We start from the raw sequence: 9,972 nt of genomic DNA on the forward strand, positions 1-9,972 counted from the left end.
TACTGTACTAAGAACATTATAGCATAGAAAAGGATCTGTAAGGTATGCTATCGTACAGCTTTGTTCTGTTTTACAACTATGTGGAGGAGACATATGCATCATTGTTGCTTATCTATGCATGCAGTACCAGAAAAAAAAACTCCACACACAATAATTTAATAGCATGTCCATGCAAAAGGAACATGAGATTATAGTGCTATGTGCAATATTAATTTATGCTATCTCCCAGTCGCTTCAGTTCACACTGGCAGTCTGGCCTCAGTCCAACATTCATCTTCCTGCTGTAATCAAGAGTTCTGTGCAGAGAATAAGACTGCATTACAGCTCTGTAGTTATTACACTTCTAGACCATGAATTATTCTATTTCCATTTTTGTTTGCTTTTTTTTTTTTTTTTTTTTTTTAACTTCTCTGCTCCTCCTTATGCTTGCTTCACACTTATTTCTGTTAGCCTCTCAAGGTACCCCAGCAAACTTCCCATAAGATCAGGGACTCCCTTCAAATCAAGTAAAGTGTTGTAAGAGTGGGCACTTGAAAACAAACAAACAAAAGGAAACAAAACAAAACCCCCACCCAAAAAAACAACCCACAAATAGAATAGCTATAGTTACTGCATGATTTCACATGTGATGAAACGTGGTTCGGAATATGTCTTTCTCCATTCCTCCCTCAGCTGATTACAGCACTGAGTGCTGGAGACCCTTAGGTACCAAAGTAACCACAAATTCTTGTCTCTGCAGCCAACTCTTCCCTCCCAGTGTTTATACTGCTTAAGGGAGTTCCTATTTTATTCTTATTTCACTAGCCAGGGTCAGTAAGACACACTTGTCAGAGGATCTGGCTCTAATACTGTTCTTTTCAATATGACTGGCACTACATAATGAAGTACTTAGAATAAAATGCATCCCATCTTCAGGTCAGTTTTTATACATGATGTATACGAACAGCACATCTGTTCATTACTCATAATGCAACATGCTCATCAACAAAAGATGACACTCCACAGAACAATAGGTTCTTTCATACTCTCCTATGAACGTATGCAAAACCACTGTCATTTACCACTGAGTAAATGAGAGGAATTAGAAGTAAAAACACCAATGATGTTTATATTTGGAGAATAATCTCTTGCATCAGAGTATGGAACTATTTAGAAACCAGGATAAAAATACCATGTATGGTTTATTTTTAGACTTGAAAATTTCTCATTTCACTCTGTGCAGGCAGGGACTCATATCAGAGTGATTCTTCAAATCAACAATATGAGAAAAAGAAAAAGAAAGGAAAGAAAGAAAAGGAAATGAAGAGGAAGCTTCTAAGTCAGGAACTGCTTGAGAATGGAGAGGCATCACTGTTCATGATGACATCCCCTTTTCCTGTGTAGCTCGGATAGTTCACCCACTTCATCTTTTCCCAAAAAATTTTGTTTATTTAGAATGTAATAATTTTGGAGCAGACAATGCACCTCGTAACAGATATGCTAAGTAGTACTCAGCAGTATAGATCTCAAATTTGGATAATGTTATTGTAATTAATTCATGAAGAAAATGAATTAAATTCATAAAATTGCTTAAATGATTGCACTGCTGGATTCGGTTCATTTCTGTATTCAAGAATCAGTGTATTATTCTCAATATGTGATTTTCAAACTATACTTACAGTAAATGCAATAATTATAAATCCTGGAAGTATCGGTTGGTAAACTCTGCCTAGCATGTACAGGACAGGTAACATTCAGAGGGCATGGCAAGATAATATCTCAGTAAGACTTTATCAGGAATACTCTTGAGGAAAACTAAGTAGCAGGCTAATAATTAAGTAGCTTTGCACTTTGAAGTTAACAATGACTTGCAGAAGAACCCAAAAGGAAAATCTGTAGAACAGCAGCTCAAAAATACTACTGTTTAAGTCCTGAAGACTTACTAGCTAGATGTTTAAGAATCTCATCCTCTAGGAACATGCAGTTAGTAAATAAAAGAATATTAGATGTTCAAGATTGCTATGAAACACATTGCATATTTCTTGCAATTTTTAGGTGAAAAAAAAAGTATTTCTGTGAACTCAATGCTTTTAGCAGATAGATGTTACCCAGGTTCCTAAAGCAAATGCATTTTTCTAACTCTTGCTTATGAAATTAGCATGAATGAAAAGCATGTTCAGGAAAGAAATGTAGGATCAAACCAAAAACAGCGAATACACCAACATATCTACAACTGCTCAAGTCTTACTAGAAGACTCAATTTGCTAAGTTAAGCAGTTATATTAGATGGGAAACTTAGCTAGACTAGAATGATTTGCACTAAAGAGTCTAACATATAACTCTACAGGAGATCCATGTTTCATAAGTAACTGTCTCAGTTCATAATTTGATGGTAATCAAATACAGTTTCAAAATGAACCTCTGGAACAGAATCAGCGTAGTCTGCTCCGGCATCATCCTGTCACCCTGCTGATGAAGACAGAAGCACCAGGACTGACTGTTTGGTAGCACCAGGTGGGATCAGTGAAGAGAGAAAAAGCAATCTAACTCCATACCCTTCCCATTAAGTAGGTCAACAAAAGAAACACAGCCATTTGCTTTTGGCCTTTAGGGGTGTTTGTGTGGGAAAGCTTTTTTTCACCGTTGCACCAACAGATCATTTTTCTCCTCCACGATATAGATACAGAAAGTTGCTTTGTGTTTTAAGACTGATTCTGATAAATCTGAGTTCATGACATATCAGAACTTATCAGAGTATGTATGTTATAGGCAAAATGTTTAATTCTTGTTTTTTTTCCACAACCTTATAAATACACATACTGGAAGAATGCATTATTTTTTCTAACCAATCTGGACAGACTTACATATCAGTGAAAACATGAGAAATTTTTAATAAGGAAGATTATGGTGACAAAATGAGAATCTTCTCCATCTTATTCTGATGACTTCAAAATCAGGTTCATTGGGGAGCTAGCTGCCTAGAAGTTCTATATGTCCTGTGTGCAGACCCATGTGGGCAAGACCATAAAACAAACTGTTCCTAAATAAACTAAAAGTTTGTGAAAGCTCTCAGAGGTGTGTGAAGCACATTGTTAACACAGAAAAAGAAATGTTCACAGCTTGATTAAACAGGCAGAATTAACTGGCACTGGCAGGGTGCAACAACAGTTATTAACGTGATAGTCAGAGAAAGATAAATTCTCAACATTATCAAATAAGATAGCTAACCTAATTTTGAGCCAACAAGCAGCATAGAGGGAATCTTTTGACAGACTTTATCTTGGTGTGAGGTAAACATGTAATTTTTTTGTTGTCATCAGTACGATGCTTACCAAAGAAGACATTTCCAGAATGGAAATGGGTTCCATATGTGTACATCAGGGTAGGTAAAGCTGTGAAGTAAAATGATTACAATTTAATTAGTTTAGCCCAACACAGAGGTCCCAAAAGTGGCACCTTCTCTCTGCTGCCCAAATATGTATGTTACACACATACATCAGATAAGATCTGTACAGAGTTATGTTATTTTCTACCCTTGGAATAGAGCAGCTCCTGAAAAATCCTTAGTTAAAATCAGACCCTATTCCTATTCCGGGACAATTTAAAAAACCACCAAGCCCTAAATTTAGAGAAATCTGCAGTTTAGTACAGCACATTTCCTTGTAACTGTGTATAAACACAGGAATACTTGTAATGTTATTAGATGTCTCTGGGCATTGCTTAACTATTACTGAACACAAATAGAGAACAGTTTTCAAATAGAGAGCAAAAACTATAGTTGTAGTTTTTGAACACAATTATACTTCATACAGTCCTGAAAAATGAATTGAACACAGTTCATTTAAAAATTTGCCACCACATCTGTGTCAAAATTCTGTGTCAGAAATTAGGATGTGCTAATTCTAACCACAATGTTAACCTCAGCACAGAAGCCTAGGGTCAAAAGTCTTAATGAACATGTTGCCAAATTCTGAGTTAAGTAAGTAAATGTAAGGGCCTAGCTAATTCAGACCCTTTCTGTCTAACACAGATTAATTTCATTCCTATATTGAGGCATAAAGCCTCACAGAACTGCTCAGGATTAAGACTATCCAGATAATGAGTTGAGACTAGAACCTTTAATAGCTGGTAGATAATTTGGTCAGTGGGATACAGAGCTAAATGTATAATTTATTTAGGAACAGCTTATCATATTCCCCATGTGGATCTGCATAAATGACACATAAAACTATTAGACATCTGTCTCCTACCTGAATCCACTAGGGGTCAAGTTGAAAATGGACTCCATTTTTTTGTCAACAAACTTCTCCAACTTTATCAGCTAAAAGGCCTATTGCTGAAGAATTCAGTAAGGTTTCTCACCTCAAGATGAAATCTACCTTCGCTTTTAGATTACCTGCCTCAACTCAGTTTAACAACACTCTCCTCATGAACAGCATCACTTCACACAAAAGATTATTGATGTATCAGTTATGAAAGCATTCTCTACACTAACTGTGCCCAGAACATTCACTCTTTTTTTCTTCACCAACATCTAAACATAGTATGAAATGGATTGATCAATGAATATTGAGCACAGCCTCTACACTAACAATGTAGCAGCTTCTATCCACAAGTAAAAATAACAACTTGAAGCTTGAGTGAGGCTATTGTCCCAAAAATATCATAGTCTGTAGGCTACGTTGCCATACCATTGTCTTTCTAACCTGCTTAATATGCATTCTCTTGGGTAAAATAATTTCAGATAATCATAGTTATAAAGTAAATAAATAGCAGTTACAGAAATAGGCTACCTTTAGATTAAAATGAACTCCACAAGGCAAACTCATGTTCAGCAACATTCATAAGTAGTTTTAATAAGGCAAAAATCAAAGGAAATAATCTATAAAAATCTAGTACACTTTCTATGGGGACAGGATAGTCCTTTCCGCCATGCTCTCCTCAGGCATTCCCCTTCAGATATTCTAGGAAAATAGCAGAAATTAGCATCTTCCATTTTTTTCATTTTCCTCAGATACTTGTTCTAAAATAGAGAATGAGTATCTGAAAATGAATTTCGTGCTGATGAAGGGGCAAATATTTATCAAAATCACAATGTTTACTGATTTTACCACTACTGACAATTTTCAAATGAAAGGTATAAAAATGACCTACAATCGCTGTTCTGACAAAGTGGCTGGATTAAGTATAAAACAGCTCTAAATGCAGTCCAAGCAAAGGGATCTGAGCAATCTATATCTGTGTGCATTACATCTGAATTTCCATTTGATACTCAGACCTTTCTGGTATAAAGTGATTCACATACAAAAGTTTTTAACTATTTCAGGAAATGTCTAGCACATGTCCCTCTTTTCTGACAAGTGGAATCACTACATTTCTCATGCCTGTGTATGCGCAGATATATGGACACAAAAACGTGCCACCCAGCCCACAGTTCTCTGAGGGTTTTCTTTGTGCATCCATGGAGTTTTCAAATGACAGAACATGATATGTGAATCACCTGTGGGAGGAAAATCATTACTTGAAAAGACACAGCATCATGCCTTAATCTTTTCTTCCACCCTACCCCCCTCCTGTACAGCATGAATTCCAACAATGACTTAAAACATAAGAGTTTCACAGGGAGAATTTGTATATCTTATATTGTTAATTTGCATACTGCTCTTGTTAGCAATGGCAAAGGGGAAAACAAGGATTGGCTGAAAATCAACTTAAAGTTGGCTAAGATAGTCCAACACAGACCTGGAATATCTGAAGTAGGATTTAGTATTCTAACGTTCAAAAAGTCTGTAGTTCCTGATAATATTTTTCTCTGAATACTGCCAAAACAAATCCCTTTCTTTATCCACGATTAAAGACAAGAGCTTTCTCATTGCTTGCATGTGCAAGAGTCCATTACCTATCTTTAGCTAGGAAGACAGGTAAATCAGCATATATCAACTTTATGGGGTAATTTTATCAAGTCTTGGTTCAGCAGAGTGGGAGCTGTACATGAATGTTATTTTACATTGGAATGAATGCTTGACAGATCAGGTTTTTTTTAAGCAGCTCTGGAACATTCTTTAAATTAACAATGCACTATGTCAAACAAGTGAAAAAAAAAATCTGATACAAAAACTACCATTATCTAGGGAAATCATAATTGGTTTTCCTATCTGCTTTCCTCCTTAAATTACTCCCAAAAAGCAAAGTAGATAATTGCAAAGTTCAAAGTAGCAACTATATTCTGACTACAGCAATCTTGATGCTGACAAACTAAAGACCCACTACACATATAAATACACAGTTTTTGTTTACAAGTGACAATAAAGCTAACTTTTAAAAGGTACCCATGCCATCACTTAATTTATTGTACTGAGATTTCCACATTGCATTTGTGGCATTTCACTGATGAATGATGCCACACATTGTGGCATTTCACTTTCACTGAACAAGAACTATTGTTCAACAAGATAAACAAGAGTACTGTACTGAAAGGAACTTATACAACTAATGTCTCTTTTACTTTGGTATATCCTGATGCTACTTGCTGAACTGTGCTACAACTAACTCAGAAAGTGTACAGAGCTGAGTATCTTTCTCTTCTTCTCTTTCATACAATGGGAACTTGTCTGTAATTGTTTTTGTGCAGCTCTATGTAACTTTAATTATTCTTACCACGCATTTCCATTTCCTGTCACAGAAGACTATTTGTGCAAGTTTAGACTAAGTATTTCAGTTTCCTCGGGACCATAACTTACAAAATGGCACTTCATGGCTTTTTGTTCCAGCAGTGTTTAGATAACTACTTAGAGTTTTATATTTAGCATTATGATGTGCTGTCATTCAGCTGCATTTTTCTGTCTTTTGTAGCTTTTGCTAAGAAACCACTATTTAGTAAATCTTTGTTATTGACATTAAGATCTAAACTTTGTTACTTCTTTTGGAAAGACATGTTCTTGCTTCTAAAATGTGCCTGATTTTCATCAGCTTCCTTTATTTTCAAGCAACTGTTCATTGGACCTTTACCACTTCTTTTTCCACTGTTTTTCTGGGCCAGCAAAAAGAGACAAAACAGGAAAAAAATGTAATAACTCCTACATTAGCACATAAGAACAGTAAAATGTGCAAACTAATTCTCAGGTTTTACTTTACCAGTAACTCCTGATGGTTCTCAGCAACACTGCACCTGACTACTCAAAGAACTGGGAGGTGTTTATCAGGCTGTCAACTCGCTAAGCGTTCTCTAAAAATAGAGTCATTGTATCTGTGAACTTCGTGATGAAACAAAAACCAACGCAGTCCAATTGGCAGGATTTAGAAACACCTCCCAAATAAGGTGGTGAATGGCACATGTCAGAAAATCCTGGGGGAAAAAAAACACCTACTGTAGAAGAACATATGTGCCATTTTTTTTCTCCTTGACAAACAGGTTCCTTTTCTGCATAATTTTACACTTGGGAATCATAGCTACTAAAACTCTATCAAGCATCAGAAAAGTAGTCTTCTTATGGTTTCACTTCTCAAAGGATTTCACTTCCTTAGCTTTGTTGCTCAAGGATTGTACATTCAACAGATCACTTAAAAATAACCTGCCTTAGCTTCACAATTCAGTTCATTATTCTCCTACTCTCACCAGAAACAGCCAACCATAAAACTACATACCTTCTATGAAATCTGCACTGTGCCAGATAAAAAGCAGGTGGCAGAACTGCTGGTGATTGGCACAGATGACTTTGAAGTTTACTTAGATCAAGGGCACAACCCTTTTGCTGATGAAGACACAAGAGCAAATGTTGTTGCTAATATGTATAAAGGGTGATTCTCCTCCAGCCCAGTCCATCAAGTGCCTACAAGTCTGAAATGTCTTTTTTTTTTTTTTTTTTTTTTTTTTTACCCAGGATTTGGTTCTTCCTCCACATCCATTGGCTCAAATTCACTGATGATTCCAAATATTAGTGGAAAATTTCATATGCCAAAAGTATTCTGCTGTAGTGCTATCTGTCACAGCACTTGTATAGTAGCCCAAGGAATTAGGTCAAGACTTATAGTGGTGAGGGAGCCCTAGAAATAATTGGACTATACCTGGAAAAAATGGGAAGTTTTCAAAAGCACATGCCTGTGTGAGGTTTTATATGCCCCTGTCTACTTTTCCAACTATCTCTTGACCTAATAAAATATGTTAATTGTCCCTCAAAAATTTAATATGCAGTATTCTAAACAGTAGAGTAATGTTTTTCAGTTTCAGCCCTGTCCACATTGTATCCACAGTGATGCTTTGATGTTTTGCTTTCCTTTTCTAGCTTTTGGCTATGTTTTCCTCTTCTAGTTCACTTTCTATTTATGAGACTATATAGTTCACAGATACATCCTAAGCTAAGATCATAAGATGATGTATGCTCCTAGATATGGCCTGTAGAATAAAATAAGGATAAAAAAAAAGTGTTCCTTAGAAGAGCATTTCTCATTCAATTTTAGAACAAGAAGCAGTATTAGAGAAAGCCTTGCAGGAAATGTCACATGGTCCATTACCATCTACTGATGAGTAACAAGCAGTGAGAGAAGCAGAGCAACAATGTGGTAAATCTTATAAAAGAAATCATAGGTCAAGATGTCACAGAAATAAATTCTGACAGTCGTTATGAACAGACAGAATGAAAATGCAGCCTGCGTATGAAGAATGTTCTGGTACAAAAGCAGTGAGAGAGCTGTGATTCCAAAGGTGATGTATTTGAGAACTCCAGGGAGAGGAAGAAATTCATGCTGGACAAACTATGTACGCATTACATAAGAAACTCTCTATGGGACAAGTATAACTGCAGAAAAGAAGAAATGAACAGAAATTTTGAGCCTGAGCCAAGTACAAGAACACATTAGCAGAAATTTGTTGTTAGTGATGCACTTAGTGCAACTTGACAGCAATTGGCAATCCAATTATAATCAACACACTTACAATCATAAGGCAACAGTATATCTTAGCCAGAACTACAAGAAACACATGTTATTTAAACCAACTCATCCAAAGATAATTGTTGCAGCAATGGGAACACAAGTATCCCCAAAGTCCTTTGCTTCCTATCCCTCATTCTCAGTTGCAGAGTAAGTAAAGCACTGCTTTAAGAGAAAGCTGGGTAGACGCAGTATACTATAAAGAGAATAGTTAGTTCAAATAAGTTAAGACAGGCAGCTTGACCAAGTAGCACGTTGGTTACTTTACACTGAATGACAATCTAGCAAAAGTGATGGACATTTGAGTTGGGGCTGAGAAGAGGATCATTCAGCTTTGCTGAAAAGAAGTCCTGTTTTTGTTTTGTTTTGTTGGTTTTGTTTGTTTGTTTGTTTGTTTTTGTTTTGTTTGTTTGTTTTACATCCAGAGTGGGATTTTCTACAGTTGAAATTATGGCATTTATCAAAGCATGAAAAATACAAGTTTTAAAATAGTTTTGCTATTTTTCCAAATAATAATAATGATCAGTATATGTCCAGCATAATCCTGTTCTTACTAGCAGCTTTACTTCAGAAGAATAGACAAACATTCTCTGCAAAACATCAGGCTTAGATCATATTTTGCTTGCTTACTTTACTTCCAAAATATGAAACCTTCAAAAGATGAGGCAATATATTACAGACAGAAACAGATGCCAGCGGAGGAACAGTCTGACAAAATGGTGCCTGACACAGAAGAGTGGATGAAGCATTACATCGTGTGTCATTGCATTCCTCCATGTGGAAAAAAATTGCACCAAGTAATACACATTAATTCTTGCTAAACATTTATGGAGACCAAACAGTGGATGTGAGCACAGTGAGTCAGTCAGTAGTGCACTTCAGCAGTGGCAACATTGACATGAAAGACAAGCCACATTCTGATAAGCCACGCAGATTTTTATGAGTGTGGCATGCAGGCTCCTGTTCATCACTGCTGAAAATACATTGTTAATGGTGCTGACTGTGTATTTTGTAACTGAGAATTTGCTCTGTCAAATAATGTTACTGTGCTCTTTGCATCTGTTG

This window comes from Gallus gallus, chromosome 5 (genome assembly GCF_016699485.2).
Source record: "Gallus gallus isolate bGalGal1 chromosome 5, bGalGal1.mat.broiler.GRCg7b, whole genome shotgun sequence".
Lineage (NCBI taxonomy): Eukaryota > Metazoa > Chordata > Aves > Galliformes > Phasianidae > Gallus > Gallus gallus.